Source organism: Ranitomeya imitator, chromosome 5 (assembly GCF_032444005.1).
Source record: "Ranitomeya imitator isolate aRanImi1 chromosome 5, aRanImi1.pri, whole genome shotgun sequence".
In the NCBI taxonomy this organism is placed as follows: domain Eukaryota; kingdom Metazoa; phylum Chordata; class Amphibia; order Anura; family Dendrobatidae; genus Ranitomeya; species Ranitomeya imitator.
This window is the reverse complement of record NC_091286.1, coordinates 226248408-226274922: the sequence shown is the minus strand read 5'-3', so window position 1 is coordinate 226274922 and position 26515 is coordinate 226248408.

Sequence of the window (26515 nt, the reverse complement as noted above, 5' to 3'; positions counted from 1 at the left end):
ATCACTGTTATGCGCAGTGACACTTATCTCACCTTATACACTGTGCCAGTGAATCTGTCATATAACGTTAAGATCTAATTGGTTTTATTTTAAACCAAAAAACCCAAGAAAAAAATAATGAACAAGTGTAAAAGGGCAGCACGGTTGCTCAGTCATTAGCACTGCAGCCTTGCAGCGCTGGGGTTCTGGGTTCAAATCCCACCAAGGACAACATCTGCAAGGAGTTTGTATGTTCTCCCTGTATTTGCATGGGTTTCCCCCGGGTTCTCCAGTTTCCTCCCACATTTCAAAGACATAGGGAATTTAGATTGTGAGCCCCAATGGGGACAGTGCAGATAATGTCTGTAAAGCACTGTAGAATTAATGGCACTATGTGAGTGAGTAAAATAAAATAAATAATAGATATCCCACCACAACAAGTGTTCCCAGGTGTCTTAGTTGGGGCCCTGTTCTGTTCTGCCCTTATTCACATTGACATAATTTGACACATGGTGAAGGTTATAATAGTAGAGAAAGGTTATGACTGGATGGGTGCACCTTATCTTAGATAGATTTTATTCAGTTTTGATAAAAATAGCGTTACCTAAGTCCCCTTTGTTATTTAAATGAACTATTACTCCTTACCTATTTACTTGCTGCAGGATTTACGTTCTTTTTTTGTTTGGTTGTATCTGTGAAATGGCCACCATGTGAAAGTGTTCTTACACTTGCACATACAATTGTACCAGTTTCTAGTCTGGCTCATTTATTTGCTTTTGTTTTAAAAGTAGTATACAGCGATCAGCTATAAAATATAAGTTGCTTGATGTAAAAGCCGACTATTCATTATGTTAGGACTGGCAGAACGCACCAAATAGTAATAATAGAGAATATGAGGTGCGTTTGCAGTCCACCGTGCAGAGATGACACCTGCTGCTGAGTAATGGCGGATGGATGCTTGCTCGCACTTGGGTTTAAACCTCACCCAGTGTGAATGGAAGTGAACTCTGTTGCTTCACCGAGTCACCCAATATACGCTGCGCCCTGTTAGCAGTCACAGGGTGCAGCTGAGAGACACTAGTGGGATCACTATGAATCACCCCCACTAAACTGGTGATTGGACTCGCTCTGACCCTCGGTGGCTTTTGAGCCCACGCCCGAAGACGCCCTGAATCAGATGCTGAGTCCAAGCAGGAATTCCCACCCTACACTGATCGGTTGTCAGGAAAGCACACTGCGAAGAGATGCTGCAACGTGTGCTGAGTGTGCAGGTAGCACTGTCGGGCGCTAGGTAGCTTCCATCGTTCGCGAGCAGTCATTAACACAAGGGATGGGAATGATTAAGGAGCTTTCATCCATCGACAGACATTCATCTTCACACACATTAACAAGTTTACACTAGGCCATGGCCGAGCGGCCATGCAAAGCTTTTAAAGCAGTAGGACACCGGGACCTTCCAGATGGTCCAATAGGAGCTGCAACAGGATCTAAACATGTGACTCCCGACCTCCAATGGGAGGTCGTCCTGTGGGCATGCTCAGTATGAGAAAAGCGGTACTTAATCCCAGAAAGACCTGCTCGCTGCTGATCAGTACTGGCTACAAAGGCAGAGCCTGGAAAGGAAGCTGTAACCAGTCGCACAGTATCAGCCTGAGCCAGACGCTGGGACTGACATCTCCATTGAGCAGGCTCCACTGCTGCTGGAGAAGAATGGGAGACCGCAGTGGACATTGTTCAAGATTCCCTTTGTGCAGCAGCAGGAACTCGACACCTAACATATTAGCTGCCAAAAAAATCTCTCTTTGATAGTCACTATTATCATGAGCTAAAGCAATTCACTTCAAATGCCCTTGGATTCCATATTAGTTCTAATCTATGTGTATGGTTTATTTACTGAATATAGCAATCTTGTAAAGAACAGGAGCACAATGTGATAAAATTACAATCTTGTAAAGTAAATATACATTCTAGTAGGTTAAGTGATTGGTCACTGGTATAGATGGGCGGACCCCTGGATTTTCAGGTCTAGTGAATTCGGCCGAACAGTTAAAATAAATGGGTTTGAGTACTAGAATAGTACTTAGACCCAAGCCCGATCTCAGATCCCATTTATTTGGATGGATGGCCAGAATATCCAGTGTTTGCCACGCTGTCATGTGTGTTATGACCTGGTGGTTAGGACAATAATGGACCTAGTGGTTAAGAGCACACGGAAAGACCTGATAGTTACTAATAATGCAGGACAAGCTCTGAGACATGGGAACTCTGCTGACCGCAATCCCTAATCCTATCACACACACTAGAAATAGCCGTGGATTGCTCCTAACGCTCCTTATGCAACTCGACACAGCCTAAGAAACTAGCTAGCCCTAGAGATAGAAAAATAAAGCCTACCTTGCCTCAGAGAAATTCCCCAAAGTAAAAGGCAGCCCCCCACATATAATGACTGTGAGTAAAGATGAAAATTACAAACACAGAGATGAAATAGATTTAGCAAAGTGAGGCCCTACTTACTGAACAGACAGAGGATAGGAAAGGTAACTTTGCGGTCAGCACAAAAAACTACAAAAAGACCACGCAGAGGGCGCAAAAAGACCCTCCGCACCGACTCACGGTGCGGAGGCGCTCCCTCTGCGTCCCAGAGCTTCCAGCAAGCAAGACAAAATCAAAATAGCAAGCTGGACAGAAAAATAGCAAACCAGAGAAAACAAGCAGGAACTTAGCTTCTGCTGGGAAGACAGGTCACAGGAACGATCCAGGAGAGAACTAGACCAGTACTGGAATATTGACAGGTGGCATGGAGCAATGATCTAAGTGGAGTTAAATAGAGCAGCCAGCTAACGAATTAACCTCGTCACCTGTGGAAGGAAACTCAGAAGCCGCAGCTCCACTCACAACCACCAGAGGAAGCCCATGGACAGAACCAGCCGAAGTACCATTCATGACCACAGGAGGGAGCTTGCCAACAGAATTCACAAGAGTACCCCCCCTTGAGGAGGGGTCACCGAACCCTCACCAGAGCCCCCAGGCCGACCAGGATGAGCCAAATGAAAGGCACGAACCAGATCGGCAGCATGAACATCGGAGGCAAAGACCCAGGAATTATCTTCCTGACCATAACCCTTCCACTTGACCAGGTACTGGAGTTTCCGTCTCGAAATACGAGAATCCAAAATCTTCTCCACCACATATTCCAACTCCTCCTCAACCAACACCGGGGCAGGAGGATCAACTGATGGAACCACAGGCGCCACGTATCTCCGCAACAATGACCTATGGAATACATTATGGATGGCAAAAGAAGTTGGAAGGGTCAAACGAAACGACACAGGATTGAGAACCTCAGAAATCTTATACGGACCAATGAAACGAGGCTTAAACTTAGGAGAGGAAACCTTCATAGGAACATAACGAGACGACAACCAAACCAAATCCCCAACACGAAGTCGGGGACCCACACAGCGCCGGCGGTTAGCGAAACGTTGAGCCTTCTCCTGGGACAATGTCAAATTGTCCACCACATGAGTCCAAATCTGCTGCAACCTATCCACCACAGTATCTACACCAGGACAGTCCGAAGACTCAACCTGCCCTGAAGAGAAACGAGGATGGAAACCAGAATTGCAGAAAAATGGCGAAACCAAAGTAGCCGAGCTGGCCCGATTATTAAGGGCGAACTCAGCCAAAGGCAAAAAGGACACCAAATCACCCCGATCAGCAGAAACAAAGCATCTCAGATATGTTTCCAAAGTCTGATTAGTTCGTTCGGTTTGACCATTCTCTGGAAGGATGGAAAGCCGAGGAAAAAGACAAATCAATTCCCATCCTAGCACAAAAGGCTCGCCAAAACCTCGAAACAAACTGGGAACCTCTGTCCGAAACGATGTTCTCTGGAATGCCATGTAAACGAACCACATGCTGGAAAAACAATGGCACCAAATTAGAGGAGGAAGGCAATTTAGACAAGGGCACCAAATGGACCATCTTAGAGAAGCGATCACAAACCACCCAAATGACTGACATCTTTTGAGAGACAGGGAGATCCGAAATAAAATCCATAGAGATATGCGTCCAGGGCCTCTTCGGGACCGGCAAGGGCAAAAGCAACCCACTGGCACGAGAACAGCAGGGCTTAGCCCGAGCACAAGTCCCACAGGACTGCACAAAAGAACGCACATCCCGCGACAAAGACGGCCACCAGAAGGATCTAGCCACCAAATCTCTGGTACCAAAGATTCCAGGATGACCAGCCAACACCGAACAATGAACCTCAGAAATAACTCTACTAGTCCATTTATCAGGGACAAACAGTTTCTCCGCTGGGCAATGGTCAGGTCTATCAGCCTGAAATTTTTGCAGCACCCGCCGCAAATCAGGGGAGATGGCAGACAAAATTACCCCCTCTTTGAGAATACCCGCCGGCTCAGGAACACCCAGAGAGTCGGGCACAAAACTCCTTGACAGGGCATCAGCCTTCACATTCTTAGAGCCTGGAAGGTACGAAACCACAAAATGAAAACGGGAGAAAAACAGCGACCAACGAGCCTGTCTAGGATTCAACCGCTTGGCAGACTCGAGATAAGTCAAATTCTTGTGATCCGTCAAGACCACCACGCGATGCTTGGCTCCTTCAAGCCAATGACGCCACTCCTCGAATGCCCACTTCATGGCCAACAACTCTCGATTGCCAACATCATAATTGCGCTCAGCAGGCAAAAACTTCCTAGAAAAGAAGGCACATAGTTTCATCACCGAGCCATCAGAACTTCTTTGTGACAAAACAGCCCCTGCTCCAATCTCAGAAGCATCAACCTCGACCTGAAACGGAAGCGAAACATCTGGCTGGCACAACACAGGGGCAGAAGAAAAACGATGCTTCAACTCCTGAAAAGCTTCCACAGCTGCAGAAGACCAATTGACCACATCAGCACCCTTCTTGGTCAAATCAGTCAACGGTTTAGCAACACTAGAAAAATTACTGATGAAGCGACGATAAAAATTAGCAAAGCCCAGGAACTTTTGCAGACTCTTCACAGATGTCGGCTGACTCCAATCATAAATGGCCTGGACTTTAACAGGGTCCATCTCGATAGTAGAAGGGGAAAAAATGAAACCCAAAAATGAAACCTTCTGAACTCCAAAAAGACACTTTGACCCCTTCACAAACAAAGAATTCGCATGAAGGACCTGGAATACCATTCTGACCTGCTTCACGTGAGACTCCCAATCATCCGAGAAGACCAAAATATCATCCAAATATACAATCAGGAATTTATCCAGGTACTCTCGGAAGATGTCATGCATAAAAGACTGAAATACTGATGGAGCATTGGAAAGCCCGAATGGCATAACCAGGTACTCAAAATGGCCCTCGGGCGTATTAAATGCTGTTTTCCATTCATCGCCCTGTTTGATACGCACAAGATTATACGCACCACGAAGATCTATCTTGGTGAACCAACTAGCCTCCTTAATCCGAGCAAATAAATCAGACAGCAGCGGCAAAGGGTACTGAAATTTGACTGTGATCTTATTAAGAAGGCGGTAATCAATTCAAGGTCTCAAAGAACCATCCTTCTTGGCCACAAAAAAGAACCCTGCTCCCAATGGTGACGACGACGGGCGAATATGATCCTTCTCCAAGGATTCCTTAATATAACTCCGCATAGCGGCGTGTTCTGGCACAGATAAATTGAACAGTCGACCCTTAGGAAACTTGCTACCAGGAATCAAATTGATAGCACAATCGCAATCCCTATGAGGAGGTAGGGCACTGGATTTGGGCTCATCAAATACATCCTGGTAATCCGACAAAAACTCCGGGACTTCAGAAGGGTTGGATGACGAAATAGACAAAAATGGAACATCACCATGTACCCACTGACAACCCCAGCTGGACACAGACATAGATTTCCAATCCAATACTGGATTATGGACCTGTAACCATGGCAACCCCAAAACGACCACATCATGCAGATTATGCAACACCAAAAAGCGAATATCCTCCTGATGTGCAGGAGCCATGCACATGGTCAATTGGGTCCAGTACTGAGGCTTATTCTTGGCCAAAGGCGTAGCATCAATTCCTCTCAATGGAACAGGATACTGCAAGGGCTCCAAGAAAAAACCACAGTGCCTAGCAAACTCCAAGTCCATCAAATTCAGTGCAGCACCTGAATCCACAAATGCCATAACAGAATAGGATGACAAAGAGCAAATCAGAGTAACGGACAAAAGAAATTTCGATTGTACCGTACCAATGGTGGCAGACCTAGCGAAACGCTTAGTGCGCTTAGGACAATCGGAGATAGCATGAGTGGAATCACCACAGTAAAAACACAGCCCATTCCGACGTCTATGTTCTTGCCGTTCAGCTCTGGTCAAAATCCTATCACATTGCATAGGCTCAGGTCTATGCTCAGATAATACCGCCAAATGGTGCACAGCTTTACGCTCACGCAAGCATCGATCGATCTGAATGGCCAAAGACATAGACTCATTCAGACCAGCAGGCATGGGAAATCCCACCATGACATCCTTAAGGGCTTCAGAGAGACCCTTTCTGAAAATTGCTGCCAGGGCACATTCATTCCACTGAGTGAGTACAGACCACTTCCTAAACTTCTGACAATATATCTCTACCTCATCCTGACCCTGACACAGAGCCAGCAAGATTTTCTCTGCCTGATCCACTGAATTTGGTTCATCATAAAGCAATCCAAGTGCCAGGAAAAACGCATCAACATCACGCAATGCCGGATCTCCTGGCGCAAGGGAAAATGCCCAGTCTTGAGGGTCGCCACATAACAAAGAAATAATCATTTTCACTTGTTGAACAGGGTCACCTGAGGAGCGAGGTTTCAAAGCAAGAAATAATTTACAATTATTTTTGAAATTCAGAAACTTAGATTTATCTCCAAAAAACAAATCAGGAATTGGAATCCTAGGCTCTAGCATTGGATTCTGAACCACAAAATCTTGAATGTTTTGTACCCTTGCAGTGAGATTATCCATACAAGAGGACAGACCTTGAATGTCCATATCTACACCTGTATCCTGAACCACCCAGAGGTAAAGGGGAAAAGAGAGACAAAACACACTGCAAAGAAAAAAAAATGGTCTCAGAACTTCTATTATCCCTCTATTGAGATGCATTAGTACTTTGGGCCACCTGTACTGTTATGACCTGGTGGTTAGGACAACAATGGACCTAGTGGTTAAGATCACACGGAAAGACCTGATAGTTAGTAATAATACAGGACAAGCTCTGAGACGTGGGAACTCTGCTGACCGCAATCCCTAATCCTATCACACACACTAGAAATAGCCGTGGATTGCTCCTAACACTCCCTATGCAACTCAACACAGCCTAAGAAACTAGCTAGCCCTAGAGATAGAAAAATAAAGCCTACCTTGCCTCAGAGAAATTCCCCAAAGGAAAAGGCAGCCCCCCACATATAATGACTGTGAGTAAAGATGAAAATTACATACACAGAGATGAAATAGATTTAGCAAAGTGAGGCCCTACTTACTAAACAGACAGAGGATAGGAAAGGTAACTTTGCGGTCAGCACAAAAAACTACAAAAAGACCACGCAGAGGGCGCAAAAAGACCCTCCGCACCGACTCACGGTGCGGAGGCGCTCCCTCTGCGTCCCAGAGCTTCCTGCAAGCAAGACAAAATCAAAATAGCAAGCTGGACAGAAAAATAGCAAACCAGAGAAAACAAGCAGGAACTTATCTTCTGCTGGGAAGACAGGTCACAGGAACGATCCAGGAGAGAACTAGACCAGTACTGGAACATTGACAGGTGGCATGGAGCAATGATCTAAGTGGAGTTAAATAGAGCAGCCAGCTAACGAATTAACCTCGTCACCTGTGGAAGGAAACTCAGAAGCCGCAGCTCCACTCACAACCACCAGAGGAAGCCCATGGACAGAACCAGCCGAAGTACCATTCATGACCACAGGAGGGAGCTTGCCAACAGAATTCACAACACATGTGCATGACAGCGCATCAAACACTGCCTCTGATCAACGGTAAAATCCCTGATGCCATTCAGACAGCTGCAGTTCCCATATTGTCAATTAACATCCTGAGCCTGCAGCTGTGATCGGAAGTAAAAAGTTTACCTCCAGTCACAGGCGTCGGCTGATGGGACTACTGCTCCCATCAGCCTATGCCTGCTGCTGCTGATAACAGCCAGAGCAGGCGGGGCTGATGGGAATATTCATCAGCCGGTGCCTGTGATCTAAATAAATAATTGTTTTAAAAAATGTCATGGGTTTCCCTGTATTTTTGATCGCCAGCCAGGCAAAACTGACAGTTGCGAGCTGCAAGCCTTCGCTGTCAGCTTTAGCAAAGTTAATTATCAAGTACAGAGGGGAAACCATGCCATTTTTTCAATTATTTAAATAAACTATTTTAACAAATGATGTGGAGTTCCCCCATTTTTGACAACCAGACAAGCTAAAGCAGACAGCTGGGGGCTGGTATTCTGAGGCTGTTAAAAGGCCATGGATATTGCCCCTCCCTAAAAATATCAGACTACAGCTATGGAGAAAAGTTGCATCTGTTAGATGCACCAATTCTGGTGCTTTTCCCTGCTCTTCCCAATTGCAAGTGGTAAATGGGGTTCATATTTCTCGGGTTCATGTCACCTTGGTATTGTCCAGTGACATCAAGCCCACGGCTTAGTAATGGAGAGGTGCTATAAGGCGTCTCCATTACTAACATTATAATTATATTGAAAAGATACTGGAACAATAACCAAGCCTTTATGAACCTTTTTACAATGGAAAAGGGATGGGCGTTTGTTACTAGCACCAATACTCCACTTAATTTGCTTTGCTCCTCTTAATTAGTTTAGCTCTTTTTTTTACATTTTTAAAATTTATTTATTATTTTTCCTTTTACCGTAATAGTTCATACCAAGAATCAGTTGTCATATCCTCTGCGATTGTTGCTTTTATGTGTGCTTTTCTTTTTGCTTTATAATGTATGATTATCGTTCACAAGAGTATAGCTGTTTAGGATATGTGGTTCACATTTATATATAAGTTCCTTTTTCCTCTTAGTGAATTATATCTTTTATCCACCTGTGCTAAAGAGTTAAACTAATTAAGAGGAACAAGCAAATTACCGTAAGTGGAGTTTTGGTACTAGAAACAAACACTCCTCCCTTTCCCTTTGTAAAAAGGGTTCATAAAAGATATGGTTATTATTCCACTATGGATGTATATTTCATCTTATGAAGGCTTTTTTCAAGCCAAAACGCGTTTTTTTTTTCTTGGTACATTTAGAATACTTTTTTTTTAAATAGGCCGATCTATCACATGTTGCTATTTTTGAGAGCGCCGGCACCAGACTGGTTTTCTGCTTCTTTTCACTTTCTACCTGCAGACGATTGAGGATTACCTCGTTGACCAGAAGCCGTGCAGCCGACCAAGGTCTTTGAATGAGACCTTATTTCATGATAGGTTGACACAATCTGTTGTGGATTTCTGGTACGGATTCCAAACCACAGCCATTTGAAATACAATAAAAGTGAATGAGATTTTTAAAACCCCTTTCACACATCTTGGGAACAATCTGTATGAAAATGATAGATGTGGAATTTCAAATCTGTGGCCTGCTCATTTTTTGTGGATCTACACTGTGGATTCTACCCAATACAACGCTTTTTAATGGAGTAAAATTAAAATCTGAAGCCAAATCCATAACAAAGTCCAACACATGTGGATTTGGTAGGATATTGGTTGTGCATTTGTCACAAATTTGTATCCATAGCCACAGTGGAAATTTTTTGCAGTGTGGGACCATTTCTTTGGTTGTGTTGTCTGATCCTTGAGTATTTTTTTTAAAAGCATGAATGATTTTAATATAATAAACTGAAGCATAATCACCCTCCAGTACCCATGTGGATATAACGCAGTTGGCTCTGGGGGTCTGTGCCTGCTCTCAAAGCAAAGTCTGGAATGATAATGATTGGGACTGCTTCAGACCGAGACTAGAGGAGCATGTCATTGGATGTTTCTTTGATGACAAGCTCTTTTAGTCAGCTGACCACTGCAGCCAATCATAGCAAACAGTGTGTTAGGTGTCGAGTTCCCACCTCTGCACAGGGGGAATCTCGGAACATCTTCTCTGCCGTCTCCCATTCTTCTCCAGCCGCAGTGGAGCCTGCTCAGTGGAGACGTCAGTCTCAGCGTCTGACTCAGGCTGATACTGAACGCTAGTACCAAACAAATGTTAAAGAGCTCAGCGCCAGTGTCATGCTTGTATGTGGTTAGGGTTTGGCTGAAATAAGCCCCTAGAATACCAGCACCTCCGGAGAGGAGTTTATATGTTTGGATTCAGGGCCTTGGCTGAAATAAGCCCCTAGAATACCAGTACCTCCGGTGAGGAGTTGTTTGTCTGCTATTCTAACTGCATGACCACAGTTTTGCTCTGTTTGGTAACTGTAATAGACAAAAGAAAAAAGGGTAGCATGCATACCAAAGGGATCACCGCAGAGATTATCAAAAATATAAAAAGTTTATTGAATCACACTTTGAACACTACAAAAAGCAATTAAAAACAATTAAAATTACAAAACACAGCAAAAGAATATAGAAACCAAGACCTGAAATAAGGTCATACCACAGTGCCACCCTGAGATCTACCTAGAAAGTCCAAATATAAGGGGTTTAAAGATGCAATAATGACCCAAATGGGAGTCCCCCGTGGCGAAAGATTGCCAAACAGTATGGCGTCCTATACAACCTGACGCTGTATGCAAGGCTTCCAAGGTAGCATTCCTGTACGGTAGCTGTGTTCCTCTGTGAGGTTAACAGGGCACAGCATCTTGTTATTCTAGCAAATCTGTGAAGTAACAGAGTTCGCTAATACCACCATATAGTACCGCCTATTACTTACTGACAGTTTGCTGAACTAGTGACTGAACTAGTGCCGACATCACCCCATGACTGAAGCCTAAACACTGCTGGGGGAAATAAAGTCCATATTCTCCCGGCGGCGGGGCTCTAAGTGGGGGCACCGAGCTGATTCAGAACGCTATTAGCTTGCAGGTTAATCCCATATCTGCAGGTTAATTGCATTTTTTTCAGGTTCCCTGTAAGATCTTGCAGTTCAAAATGCATAGTTGGCTGCTTATTTCAATACTACTACATATTAAATGCAGTCAATCATGGATATCTGCAACTTTATTATTTCATTCTTCTATCCATACTTTTGACAGGATGGTTTCAAATCAAAGCAACCAATCACTTATCAGTATAAGGAAATAAAGTGGAATTGCAATTGTTTCCTACGGGCAAAAGGCCTTTTTTTTCTGTTATAGATTGTTTTGATAAATGAGATGTGTTGTGGTAATACATGATCACATGCATGAACACAGGCTGGATATGATATGTAGCCCTTCATTAATCTCGAAATGCATTATTAAAAGAGAGCTTGGTGATTGATCTCTAGAAATGTAATGTGCTGAGAAAAACAATTTGTTTAAATTAAGCTCTGCGCTGCTTATCAGCTTTCCCTTGCGCCCGGCCTCATGCAGGGTAATGCGGCACTGTTGTATTTCAGTCTACAGTATGTTTTGTAAATGATTTAGATGCGTGTCAAAAAACAAAAAAAAAGCCTCTTCACAGGAAACAATAAAAAAAAAAAAACCCACAAGCTTCTGAAAATCTGCATTTCCTCCCGCTTATGAAAAAGACTTGTTTTCTTTTCCGTTATCTACACGTATCTACAAGAACTGCTTTGGGAATGATTGATATTTCTTTAGAGATCCTGTCATATTACTTGTTATTGTAACACTTATCGGTGATAAAGTTCAGACCAAAATTAAGCAGCTGCAATGTTGCAGCACAAATTAGTTTAATGTTAGCAGTCAGGAGCAGCTGTTTGGCGGAGGACTCGAATGTAGCAGTGGGGGAAGGGCCGGTGACGCTGACAATGTTATTTTCTCTACATAAACATTTTTGGCTGCTGCAGCTTTTGTGCTGCTCACGTGACAGTGTCCCTAGGCAGATAATTTATTTCTGTAGCTTTCATGAGCAATCATTAACCTTCAGACACTCAGTTTGCTTCCTGCTTTGTGGCATTTGTTATTCTTCTTTTTCTTACACACTAACTAGTTTAATTCAGAGAACATCAGGGGAAAATTGCAGGATATTTTTATTGAAATGTAATGCAACCAGCTAAAATATAGAGCATGCACAGACTGATACACCAATGTACAAGACTGCGTGTTCTCTACAAATGGGGGCGCAAGTCATTGACGGTTGGTTTGCTGCACCTTAAATAGCAACATAATTTTTTTTATCATCAGTGTCATATGTTCAGAGTCATTCTCTCGAGGTGATTCAGTACATCCAGTCACTTGTGTTTATATTTAACCACTGTACGTGTCAATGTAGGCAAGATGTGATATCTCTTGACAACTGCAGGTTTTTTTTTTTACATACTTTGTCTCCCAATATGTGTTGAAATAATAAATTATGTTATGCAGCTAGGAAGGAGAAATATTATAATGCACCCATAAGCAGAAAATGGTAACAAAAGGGTAAAGGAGCAATATTAAATATCTATTAAAGTACAGTTTATCATCTTAAGGGGCTCAGGACAAAAGTATGTATGACCTCCCTACAATGCCTAGGCATATTCCTGATGACGTAGCGGATGGTCTCCTGAGGGATCTCCTCCCAGACCTGGACTAAAGCATCCGCCAACTCCTGGACAGTCTGTGGTGCAAAGTGATGTTGGTGGATGTTGCGAGACATGATGTCCCAGATGTGTTCAGATTCAGGTTTGGGGAACAGGCAGGCCAGTCTATAGCTTCAATGCCTTCATCATACAGGAACTGCTGACACACTCCAGCCACATTAGGTCTGGCATTGTACTGCATTAGGAGGAACCTATGGCCAACCACACCAGCATATGGTCTCACAAGGGGTCTGAGGATCTCATCTTGGTACCTAATGGCAGTCAGGCTACCTCTGGCGAGCACATGGAGAGTTGTGCGGCCCTCCAAAGAAATGCCACCCCACACCATTACTGACCCACTGCCAAATCGGTCATGCTGAAGGATGTTGAAGGCAGCAGAACGTTCTACACGGCATCTCCAGACTCTGTTTTTTCTGTCACATGTGTTCAGGGTAAACTTACTTTCATCTGAGAAGAGCACAGGGTGCCAGTGGTGAATTTGCCAATCCTGGTGTTCTATGGCAAATGCCAAGCTTCCTGCATGGTGTTGGGCTGTGAGCACAACCCCCATCTGTGGACATCAGGCAATCAGACCATCCTTATGGAGTCGGTTTCTAACGGCTTGTGCAGACACATGTACATTTGTTGCCTGCTGGAAGTCATTTTGCAGGGCTCTGGCAGTGCTCCTCCTGTTCTTCCTTGCACAAAGGCTAAGGTAGAGGTCCTGCTGCTTTGTTGTTGCCCTCCTACTGCCCCCTCCACATCTCCTGGTGTACTGGCCTGTCTCCTGGTAGCACCCTTCAGCCTCTGGACACTACGCTGACGGACACAGCAAACCTTCTTGCCACAGCTCGCAATGAAGTGTCATCCTGGATGAGTTGCACTATCTGAGGCACTTGTGTGGGTTGTAGAGTCCGTCTCTTGCTACCACAAGTGTGAAAGCACAACCAACATTCAAAAGTGGCCAAAACATCAATCAGAAAGCATTGGTACTGAGATGTGGTCTGTGGCCCCACCTGCAGAACCACTCCTTAGTTTCCATCTGTTGTCTATTCCATTTGCACAACAGCATGTGAAATTGATTGTCAAACAGTGTTGCTTCCTAAGTGAACAGTTTGATTTCCCAGAAGATTGATTTACTTGGAGTTATATTCTGTTGTTTAAGTGTTCCCTTTATTTTTGTGAGCAGTGTAGTTCTGTACCCCAGACTACCAAAGATGTTGAATAACAGGGATTCTGACAGTATCCCCTACTTGGCCTTAAATTGCACAGGTTGCAGACTTAATCCACTTCTCTACCAGAGATATCAGCCATAAATTACCATAGCAAAATATTTTTATTGTTTTTTACAAACTACATTTTATTGCTACATGTTGTTTTTGGATTTATTATATTTGAAAAATACAGCAAAGATGTTATATTCTGCATATGTTTAATTGCCATTATTTGTTGCTGTGTGTGATGTATGGGCTTTGGATGACTTAGTTGCCACGGCTCTTGCCAGAATTTGGCCTCTTACTAAATATGGCATGGTGAGCGAGTCAAGGGTTCATAGATTTGTGATATGCCACAGGTGGATCGATGAGAGGTCTTTTTTGACGTCTAATGCCAAATAACAAATAACCGATGATGGCTAAGGTGTACATTTAAGCATGTACATGCCCATGTGGTAATCTCTCCGCATCTGCTGGAGTTCTGAGAAAGGCCTAACTAGCAGGGAACTGTTGTAGATAAGAGTGGTGAGCTTTAATCCTTTGAAGCTGTAGTAGGGATGTGTAGTAGGCTGGAAATCCTTTTAGGCCATAAAGACTATAGCAAGAGTCTGAATGTAAAAAAAAAAAATCAGCTCTCCAAAGTGTAGAGGATTTTGGTAAATAAAGTGACTTGGAATAAGCAGAACTGCACACTTTGTGCTTATAAAAGGCACATTTAATATATAAAGCTGAATGTGTGTGTGTGTGTGTGTATGTATGTCCGGGATTGGCATCTGCACTGTCGCAGCTACAGCCACAAAATTTTGCACAGTCACACGTCTGGACCCCGACAGCGTCATAGGCTATGTTGTGAGGCGAAATTTTAACCCCGCACTTTCCAATTCACCAAACAATTTTGCCCCTATCTACATAATGGGGAAAAAAGTGAAATGAAAAATGTTGGAGGTGTCGCAGCTACAGCCACAAAATTTTGCACTGTCACACATCTGGACCCCGAGAGCGTCATAGGCTATGTTGTGAGGGGGAATTTTAACCCCGCGCTTTCCAATTCACCAAACAATTTTGCCCCTATCTACATAATGGGGAAAAGTGAAAGGAAAAGTGTTGGAGGCAAATTGACAGCTGCCAGATGTGAACAAGGGGGACTTAAAGAATGAGAGCGATGGAGCCAAAGAGTATATACCGTACAGTTGCTAAGGTGGGGCCCCGACATGGGATACTCACCACACACAGGGATATGAACACACACACAAAATGTGCTTGAACACATATCACCCTCAGCACACATTTCACCACACATACACCAACCTCGCCACATAAAAGTCGAAACACAAAAGTCGCCGCTCAAAACTCGCCACGCGCAAAACAGGCCACATGCAAAAACTAGGCTTACGCAAAACTCGCCACAAGTGCAAAACTCACCTCATGGAAAACTCGCCACACGCAAAACTTGCACATGCAGAAAAATTGCCACATGCACAAAAGTTGCAACACATGCAAAAGTTGCCTCACACAAAACTTGCACATACTCAAAAGATACTACACATAAAACTCACCACGCGCAAAACTCGCCATGCGCAAAACTTGCTGCACACAACTTGCTACACTAACCTGTCACATGCAACTCGACACACAAAAAGTTGCTACACGCATGTTGCCACACAAAACTTATCTCACAAAAGTTGCTACATGCATGTCGCCACACGCAACTCAACACACACAACTTGACAAACGAAACCCGCCCTAAAACACACACAAGTCTGGTATTATCCTTCAAAAATAAAAATCTGATTAATAAGCAGACAAACTACAAGAGCAACAAATGTACCATATAGGAAATACGGCAGCTGTCAGTCACATGACCTGTCTATTATGTGTATGTGTGAGCTAATATATACTGCCAGGGGGAGGGCTTCCTGTTGGCTGGGGATTTATCAGGCTGCCAATTTAGCTTACAAATACTGAGGTAAAAATACTGGCCAAATAACGTGTGAATGCGGTCTAATACAGGAGGAGATGACACACAGGTATATACTATATACAGGAGAGATGGCACACAGGTATACACTATATACAGGAGGAGATGACACACAGATATATACTATATACAGGAGGAGATGACACACAGATATATACTATATACAGTAGGAGATGACATACAGGTATATACTATATACAGGGGAGATGACATACAGGTATATGCTATATACAGGAGCAGATGACCTACAGGTATATACTATATACAGGAGGAGATGACACACAGGTATATACTATATACAGGAGCAGATGACCTACAGGTATATACTATATGCATGAGGAGATGACACACAGGTATATACTATAAACAGGAGCAGATGACCTACAGGTATATACTATATACATGAGGAGATGACACACAGGTATATACTATAAACAGGAGCAGATGACCTACAGGTATATACTATATACAGGAGGAGATGACACAGGTATATACTATAAACAGGAGCAGATGACCTACAGGTATATACTATATACAGGAGGAGATGACACACAGGTATAAACCTGACGCCTCCTGAAGAAGCGGTGTGAAACGCGCGTCGGGGCAGAGGGACGCCGAGGTATACCCACCCCCCCTCTTTGGCCAACTATCAGGTATACTTTATTATCTATCGGATGTCTATGACTTTTCTCGGGGGTGCATGACTCATCTGGGACACTAGGAATATTAGCGTTTAGCTATCTAGTTTCATACATTATTATAGCCAGGTGGACATGTGCACCTCAGAGCACATATAGGCATGTCATCCTTGTGAGATATTACCCTTATTTATGTGATAGTCCATACTATATCTGTGGGTAACCTATGGTAGAAAAGTCCCTTTTTTTGTGGTTCCAGTACCCTTGTTTGTTATTTATATATGTTGTTTTTAATTATTTCAATAAATGTGATTTTATATTGTACCATGGTGAGGTCAATTCATTTGGTTGTGATCACACCTCTAGTGATATAGCTTAATATGTATGGTACAGTGTCCCCTTTTTGAGGGACATTTAGCAACACTATAGAGCAAATCTTGTGAATATATATACAGGAGCAGATGACCTACAGGTATATACTATATACAGGAGGAGATGACACACAGGTATATACTATAAACAGGAGCAGATGACCTACAGGTATATACTATATACAGGAGGAGATGACATACAGGTATATGCTATATAGAAGATGACATACAGGTATATACTATATACAGGAGGAGATGACACACAGATATATACTATATACAGGAGGAGATGACATACAGGTATATACTATATATAGAAGGAGAAGACATACAGGTATATACTATATATAGGAGGAGATGACATACAGGTATATACTATATACAGGGGAGATGACACACAGCAGGTATATACTATATACAGGGGAGATGACAAACAGGTATATACTATATACAGGAGATGACATACAGGTGTATACTATATATAAGGGAGATGACAAACATGTACAGTATATACTGAGGTGAAAATGAGAGGTGTGAGGTGAAAATGAAAAGGTGTGATTGCAAAATGAGAGGAGTGAGGGAAAATAGTGGAGTGATCGGAAAATGACAGATGTGAGGTCGAAATGACAAGTGTTAGGGGGGAATGAGAGGAGTGAGGGAGAAAATGAGAGGTGTGAGGGAGAAAATGAGAGATGTGAGGGGGAAAATGAAAGATGTGATTGGGAAAATGAGAGGCATGATGGGAAAATAAGAGAAGTGAGGTGCTATAACTAACCACAGATATTTTCTATGCCCAGGCAACGCCGGGCTCTTCAGTTAGTCTCTAATAAAATTGAACCAGCTGCGGCTCCTCTTTGTACAGCTATGCATAATGGCAACCCCAGTAAGTGCAGTAGAGTGTAGTAAAGAAATAAGGAACCACTGGAAGCTTCTGGAACAGATGATGGCTTATAGGTAGACGTTCATTCACTTTATTGACACTGTGCATTTCAGTCCCAAACAGATGCCTTCAGAATGGCTGTTCTTGAAGCTGTCATCTTTCCCATGAGCTCCCAGAGGTTCCTTAATTTTCCGCTACACTCCACCAACACTCTACTTCAGCAAAGTTTGATTACCCTGTATGCTTAGGTCATTATTGTATAGTTCTGCATCTTTTTAGGTTTAGTTGGAGCCTTTGTGAAAGGCATGTTTATTGAATTTTGAACTGGTTGTTGGTGTTGGTGTGAAGAGAAGATCTCAACAGCTTGTTTCTGGAGTATCACTGGGACTTGATTGGGAAAGGATTGTTTTGAAGAGTGAGTCATTGAAAGTCAAGGAGCAATGACAGAGGGACACATGAAAAGGAGGAACCCTTGAAATTCAAAGAACTGTGAAATAAAAACACAGGGCCCAGTTTATCAAGACCGTAGTTTTTCATACCAGTCTTGATTGCAATGCATCTGATTAATTAAGAGGCACACACCTATTAACTAATCAGGTGATGCGCAAGCTGGCATGCGTCTCAGTGTGTGCCTCACCACAAATCTTACTGGCATTGTATAAGGGATGCCACTGCTTGTCATGAATTTCATAAACAGAGTTCGTGAAGCCTCATTAAGATCCAACTTGTGCTACTTTGTAAAGATGGGTGAAAATGGTGAGAAAACGCCAAAAGTTGCAAAATGTTTGCATTATCAAAGGCTGCGTAAAAATTTGGAAACTTTTCAATACTATTTACATCAATTTTGTAGGGTAAAAGCTTTCATGAATTAGGGTCAACATTTTTGCAGACTAACCCTTGAGTGACAAGACCCAAAAGAACAAGGTCTAGAAATGGAGAGATTGCATTTTAAATATAGGGGCAGGGAACAAGACAGATGGCTGACAAATTGTGGATAAGTGTAAGGTTTGAGACAGTGTTAGGTGGCATAGTGTGGGTAAGGACTCTCAGAAATGATTCTCATGACTGTGTGCCTTATACTTGTCAGAGAAGTCATTTGTAAAAATAGACAAATTTATTTAAGTGGAATTGAATTTTACTCAAATATACAAAAACATAATTTTTTGAGAATTCAGAATTTTGATCATTTGTTTTTTGTAAAATTTAAAAAAATGGTGGATGGATAGCCGCCATTTTGTTGAACCGTAGATGGTCTGAAAAAGTTTTTTAAAACACAAAATAAAGTTTATACTCTGCTTATTTGTTTGGCCTCTCCGCCCGCTATGTGGTCCTCAGTAACACCTCTTCTTTCCACCATCACTAACCCATCACAATGAGCAATACACTGTGACCCAAAAGGCCTAATCGCAGTGTGAAGTACCGGCCTAGAGTAAACAGGCCAAGAGATGCGTCTCGTGATGGGTGGAATGAAGAGGCTTCCCTGAGGGGCACAATATATAGCAAATATTAAAAACCTTTGGGAGAAAAGAGTAATAAAATGCACATCCTGAACTTTACACTGTTCAGATAGCAGTATTAATAAAATTATAGTGCGCACAATGAAAGTCATTTATAAATCCTTATACCAGCAATGTATCATTATCAACAACAAAGAGAGACCAATTAACTGTCTAAAGTCTCTAAAAAATTCATCTTTATTGAAAACCGCCAATTTAAAATCATATGGCAATCTAACAGAGTAATACAATAATGGTGGACCACATAATCGCAAGCATAGTTAGTCACATATCATTAGAGTCTTCCTATACAACTGATAAACAATCCATCAACCTGCATCATGCAGAACACGTTATGCCAACTAGCCTTGGGTTTTGGCATCTTACATATAGCAATGCATTAGAGAACGCGGCGGCCATTTTCCCAAAGCCGAGTTTGCATCTCGGCTTTGGGAAAATGGCCGCCGCGATCTCTAATGCGCACGCGCGGCATCCCGCGGCCATTTTCCTGAAGCTCCGTGCAGCAGAGCACTCGATCTGCGAACGCGCGGCCCCAGGAAGATGGCCGCCCCCACCGATGAAAGGGATGACAGCGCAGATCGTGCGCTGCTTGTTCACGTGCCCACAGTGGATTAGTCACCTCAACATGCGGACACCACTACGCCACCAACGTAAAGCTGAGGAAGAACCAGCGCTGTGAACACGCCCTCCCGACCTGACCAGCCTGATTGACAGGCGAAAACGGCGACTTTGGTAAGTTATTTCTCAGCATAGGTGGGGAATCGGGGTACACTACATACACTATAGTAACACACAGCGCAGGCCCTATTTAACAGTATTTATATCTCAATCTCAAAAAACGGGGTGACAGGTTCCTTTTAATATACAAAGTATGATGTGTGTGGTTGAGAATGACACTTGGCAGACCTGGATCTGATGCATTTCATATGGAAGGGTTGAAATGTACATTTACATGTATTGAGTCCATTAGTGTCAGGATTTTAGTTAAACTCTAAACAATTATGACACATTTTTTCATAATTTTTAGATGTTTAAGCGTAACACCCTTATTAAATAATAATCCCACAGTTGGAATTGGCATTTCATGCATCGTATTTTCCATTTATTCATTGCCTTGCTGGACCACCCATTTCTTTTGGGAAGATATTTTATACTATGAGTTGATGATTGAACTATTTAGTTTTGTTCTATGTTAGCCGAACCCCAAACATACTAGCCTGCTGGCAGGGATTGGCTTATTGCCCTTAGCAGATGGAGAGTCTCATACAAAAGAAGTTACCGTAATTACTTACAGACTTTAAACTAAAATATTCAGGACTTTACCTAGCTAGGACAGTGTTAATAGATGAAAAAAGAATGTTAAAAAGGTGTCAATAGTGCTGCTAAATGCAAGGCAAAAAGTAATCCTTGAATGTGCTAGAATGGGTGTACATGGGGTAATTTGGTGTTGACGCACACTCTGAAAAGCATACAAATTTGCCTACAAATGTGTATTTGTCCAATGTATATTAGATAAAGATTTTTTTTTATTTTAAGCAATACTAGGGTCAGATAGTTGGAAATTAATGCAAGTTGTAAACACAGCAACAACATACTATCACTGAAATGTACTTACCTGGCTTCCATCCAACTGACTTGTCATCCAGTCAGCAGTCAGTACAATATGAGCACTATACAGGTCCTTCTCAAAAAATTAGCATATAGTGTTAAATTTCATTATTTACCATAATGTAATGATTACAATTAAACTTTCATATATTATAGATTCATTATCCACCAACTGAAATTTGTCAGGTCTTTTATTGTTTTAATACTGATGATTTTGGCATACAACTCCTGATAACCCAAAAAACCTGTCTCAATAAATTAGCATATTTCACGCATCCAATCAAATAAAAGTGTTTTTTAATAACAAACAAAAAAACCAACAAATAATAATGTTCAGTTATGCACTCAATACTTGGTCGGGAATCCTTTGGCAGAAATGACTGCTTCAATGCGGCGTGGCATGGAGGCAATCAGCCTGTGACATTGCTGAGATGTTATGGAGGCCCAGGATGCTTCAATAGCGGCCTTAAGCTCATCCAGAATGTTGGGTCTTGCGTCTCTCAACTTTCTCTTCACAATATCCCACAGATTCTCTATGGGGTTCAGGTCAGGAGAGTTGGCAGGCCAATTGAGCACAGTAATACCATGGTCAGTAAACCATTTACCAGTGGTTTTGGCACTGTGAGCAAGTGCCAGGTCGTGCTGAAAAATGAAATCTTCATCTCCATAAAGCATTTCAGCCGATGGAAGCATGAAGTGCTCCAAAATCTCCTGATAGCTAGCTGCATTGACCCTGCCCTTGATGAAACACAGTGGACCAACACCAGCAGCTGACATGGCACCCCACACCATCACTGACTGTGGGTACTTGACACTGGACTTCAGGCATTTTGGCATTTCCTTCTCCCCAGTCTTCCTCCAGACTCTGGCACCTTGATTTCCGAATGACATGCAAAATTTGCTTTCATCAGAAAAAAGTACTTGGGACCACTTAGCAACAGTCCAGTGCTGCTTCTCTGTAGCCCAGGTCAGGTGCCTCTGCCGCTGTTTATGGTTCAAAAGTGGCTTTACCTGGGGAATGCGGCACCTGTAGCCCATTTCCTGCACACGCCTGTGCACCGTGGCTCTGGATGTTTCCACACCAGACTCAGTCCACTGCTTCCTCAGGTTCCCCAAGGTCTGGAATCGGTCCTACTCCACAATCTTCCTAAGGGTCCGGTCTCCTCTTCTCGTTGTACAGCGTTTTCTGCCACATTGTTTCCTTCCAACAGACTTACCATTGAGGTGCCTTGATACAGCACTCTGGGAACAGCCTATTTGTTGAGAAATTTCTTTCTGGGTCTTACCCTCTTGCTTGAGGGTGTCAATGATGGCCTTCTTGACATCTGTCAGGTCGCTAGTCTTCCCCATGATGGGGGTTTTGAGAAATGAACCAGGCAGGGAGTTTATAAAAGCCTCAGGTATCTTTTGCATGTGTTTAGAGTTAATTAGTTGATTCAGAAGATTAGGTAATAGGTCGTTTAGAGAACCTTTTCTTGATATGCTAATTTATTGAGACAGGTTTTTTGGGTTATCAGGAGTTGTATGCCAAAATCATCAGTATTAAAACAATAAAAGACCTGACAAATTTCAGTTGGTGGATAATGAATCTATAATATATGAAAGTTTAATTGTAATCATTACATTATGGTAAATAATGAAATTTAACACTATATGCTAATTTTTTGAGAAGGACCTGTACTTACATGAAATCTATTAGACAGTAGCAAACTGCTGGCTGATTTAATATGATGGTTATCGCCTTTAGTTAGTGGGCCAAACTAATGTTGAATATGTGGTATGCTCCTTAACCGGTCTCATTATCAGTTATAGGTATTTATTCCTGATTAGATATCTCTGTCAATTTTGTGGCAGAAAATGAGCGTGTTTTAAGAAAAAACTCTCCTAATCCTCCTTCAAATCTCAAAGCTTTACCTAAATGTTGAATTTCCATTCATTTTATGCTCCAAAAATTCAGCAAAAAGACTTCATGTGAACATATTTAGTGAGCATCTGACAGTTTCTGGAAGAGTAAACTCTTAATATGTACTACCTCATTATCAAAAAAGGTGCTACATGGAAAGGGATAGATAATTGCCCCTTAGTCAAACTGGTTACCTCTAGCCCATGTTAGAGACCTCATATCGCAATCGAAGTGCAATATTTCCATGCTATATTGATAATAATCTGATATCAGCATTATTCACAAAAATATCTATATTTTGCTGGTATATTTACTTATCTGGGTTCAAGCGCCAGGATTTTCAGCCTTGGGACACCATAGAAATGTTATATCAACCTAAATGATGGAGCTATAATTGTATTTTGTGCACCTAAGATGGTGACTGTACGCTTAAAAGGTGGCATGTTCCTGTTAAAAAAATATGACATGAAATAGTAATAACTAGGGTTGAGCGAAACGGGTCGGCCAGATTCAGAAGTCGCCGACTTTTGGCAAAGTCGGGTTTCATGAAACCCGACCCCTGTGTGGGGTCAGCCAATAGGTCGGCGATCTTCTGAACTGGAATCGGAATTCCGATACCGATTCCCGATATGTTTAAGATATCGGGAATCGGTATCGGAATTCAGATTTAAGTGTAAAATAAAGAATAAAAATAAAAAATATTGCTATACTCACCCTCGGACGCGCCCTGGTTGTAACCGGGAGCCTTCCTTCCTAAGAATGAGCGCCTGAAGGACCTTTCGATGACGTCGCGGCTTGTGATTGGTCGCGTGAGCGGTCACATGGGTGTCACGCGACCAATCACAAGCCGCGACGTCATCGAAAGGTCCTTCAAGCGCTGATTCTTAGGAAGGAAGGCTGCGGGTTAGAACCAGGGCACATCCGAGGGTGAGTATATACCTATTAGGAATATACTCACCCTCGGACGAGAACCAGGGCTCGTCCGAATGCTCATTCTTAGGAAGGAAGGCTCCCGGTTACAACCAGGGCGCGTCCGAGGGTGAGTATAGCAATATTTTTTATTTTTATTCTTTATTTTACACATTAATATGGATCGCAGGGCCTGAAGGAGAGTTTCCACTCCTTCAGACCCTGGGAACCATTAGAAACCCAATGCACTGCATTGGGTTTCGTGTTTCGGCCGACCCCGACTTTTCTATAGGATCGGCCGATTTGACTCGTGAAACCCGACCCGATCCTATAAAAACAAAAGTCGCTCAACCCTAGTAATAACTGTATGCATATCACATAGGAGACACTCCAACTGCTGCATATGTTGCAAAGGAGACACTGGGACTGCTGCATACATCACATAGGAGACAATACAACTGGCTCATTGGATGTGGAGCAGGACAGGAGTGTAGAGAACATTGACATGTCTTCATATCTGACTAGGGTTGAGCGAAACGGATCGGACAAAAATCACCGACTTTCGGCAAAGTCGGGTATCATGAAACCCGACCCGATCTTAGTGTGGGGTCGGCCATCTTCGCACCAAAGTTGCGTTTCGTATGACGCTTTCAGCACCATTTTTCAGCCAATGAAGGAGAACACAGAGTGTGGGCAGCGCGATGACATAGGTCTCGGTCCCCACCATCTTAGAGAAGGGCATGACAGTGATTGGCTTGCTTTCTGCGGCGTCATAGGGGCTATAAAAGGTGTGCACGCCGACCACCATCTTATTCCTGCCGATCGTAGCATAGGGAGACGTTGCTGCAGCTTCTTCAGAAGAAGGGATATAGTTAGGGAGGGAAGATTAACCCCCAAAACTGCTTGTGCTGTAGCGATTTCCACTGTCCAACACCACGATTTATTTGCAGGGACAGTGGAGGCTATATTTTTGTGCATCAGCTCTGTAGCTTATTAGGCTGCCTTATAAGGCTCCCAGATAGCTGCATTGCTGTTTGCACGCCGCTGTGCAAACCAACTGCTTTTTTAAAAGCAAAAATCCTGTTGCTCCTTTCTGCACAGTTATCTTGTTTATTTGTCCACACTTTTGTGTGCAGCAGTCCTTTTTATTGCTGCCATACTTTTCCTGAGATCATTGTAGGGAGATTGAAATTGTACTACAGTCCTTGTATCTTTTCATATATCTTCCAGCCACTTTCTGCCACTTAGATTGCGTTGTTTTATACACTGGGCCTGAGTTTTGGGTCAGTCTCCCCCCAAAAAAGGGAGTTTTAAATTCTCACAAAGTGGATCTATTGCAGTCCTGTTAGTTTGGTGTATGTCAGCCAGCCACTTTCTGCCACTTACATTGCGTTGTTTCATACACTGGGCCTTAGTTTTGGGTCAGTCTCCCCCCAAAAAAGGAGTTTCAAATTCTCACAAAGTGGATCTACTGCAATCCTGTTAGTTTGGTGTATGTCAGCCAGCCACTTTCTGCCACTTACATTGCATTGTTTTATACACTGGGCCTGAGTTTTGGGTCAGTCTCCCCCCAAATTCTCAACAAGTTTACATACACCTTCTACCTTGTTTTACAGTACCATATAACGGTTGTTATTTTGGTTAGATTTTCCAAAAAATGAGGAAGTCTCGTGGAAGAGGCCGTGGGTGGTGGTTGCCAGCTGGTACCTATGGTGGTGGTGCATCTGGTGGTAGTGGCGGTGCATCTGGTGGTAGTGGCAAAAGCACAATAGCACCTAAGGCTGGAGGTGTTGAGCCAGTGTCATCGTCTAGCTACACAAGGCCTCGAAGGCTCCCTTTTCTGGGAGTAGGAAATTGGCTTTTAAAGCCGGAGCAGGAGGAAAAAGTTTTGGCTTTCCATGCTGACTCAGCCTCCAACTCTTTCGCCTCCTCTTCAGAAAGTTCCAAATATAAAAGCAGTGAGTCATCAGTGGATGCTCCCGGGCAGGAACAAGACGTTTCCTTGTGTCCTTCACCCAAAACAAAAGTGAAGGATGCTTCAGGCGACACTAGAGGTTACTCCGTGGAGCTCTTTACACATACCGTGCCTGGGTTAGAACGGGAAATTGTTAACTGCCCATTACAAGATGGCACATAGCCACAGCTAGATTATTATGCTGTTCCATTGACTCAGATCACTACATTGCCCTCGCAGTGTACTGAGACAGAATCTGACCCTGATGAGACTATGGTGCCCCGTCCCGAACGCTATAGTACCTTACACGGTGACACAGAGGAAGGTGCACATGACGTTGAAGAGGAGGTTATAGATGACCCAGTTGTTGACCCAGATTGGTAGCCATTGGGGGAAGAGGGTGCCACTGCCAGTAGCTCTGAAGCGGAGGAGGATGATCTGCAGCAGTCATCTACATCGCAACAGCTGTCATTTGGCAGGCCTGTATCTGGCCAAAAACGTTTGTCAAAAACAAAACAGTTTTAGGACAGCGTGGCCATCCAGTGAAAGTAGCAAAGCATGCAATGCCTGGAAAGGTATTCCATAGTAGGAAGAGTGCAGTGTGGGAATTTTTTAACCAAGATCCGAATGATCAGTCAAAAGTTATCTGTAAGAAATGCTCAAAGAACTTTAGCAGAGGGAAGAATCTTCAAAATTTAAATACACCGTGCATGCTTAGACATTTAACCAGCATGCACTTGCAAGCCTGGACTAACTACCAAACGTCCTGTACCGTTGGTGCACCTGCACAGAATGAAGGTAGTCAGCAACGCTACATTGCTTCCCTCACTGTAAGCCCACCGGTTAGGACACCACCAGC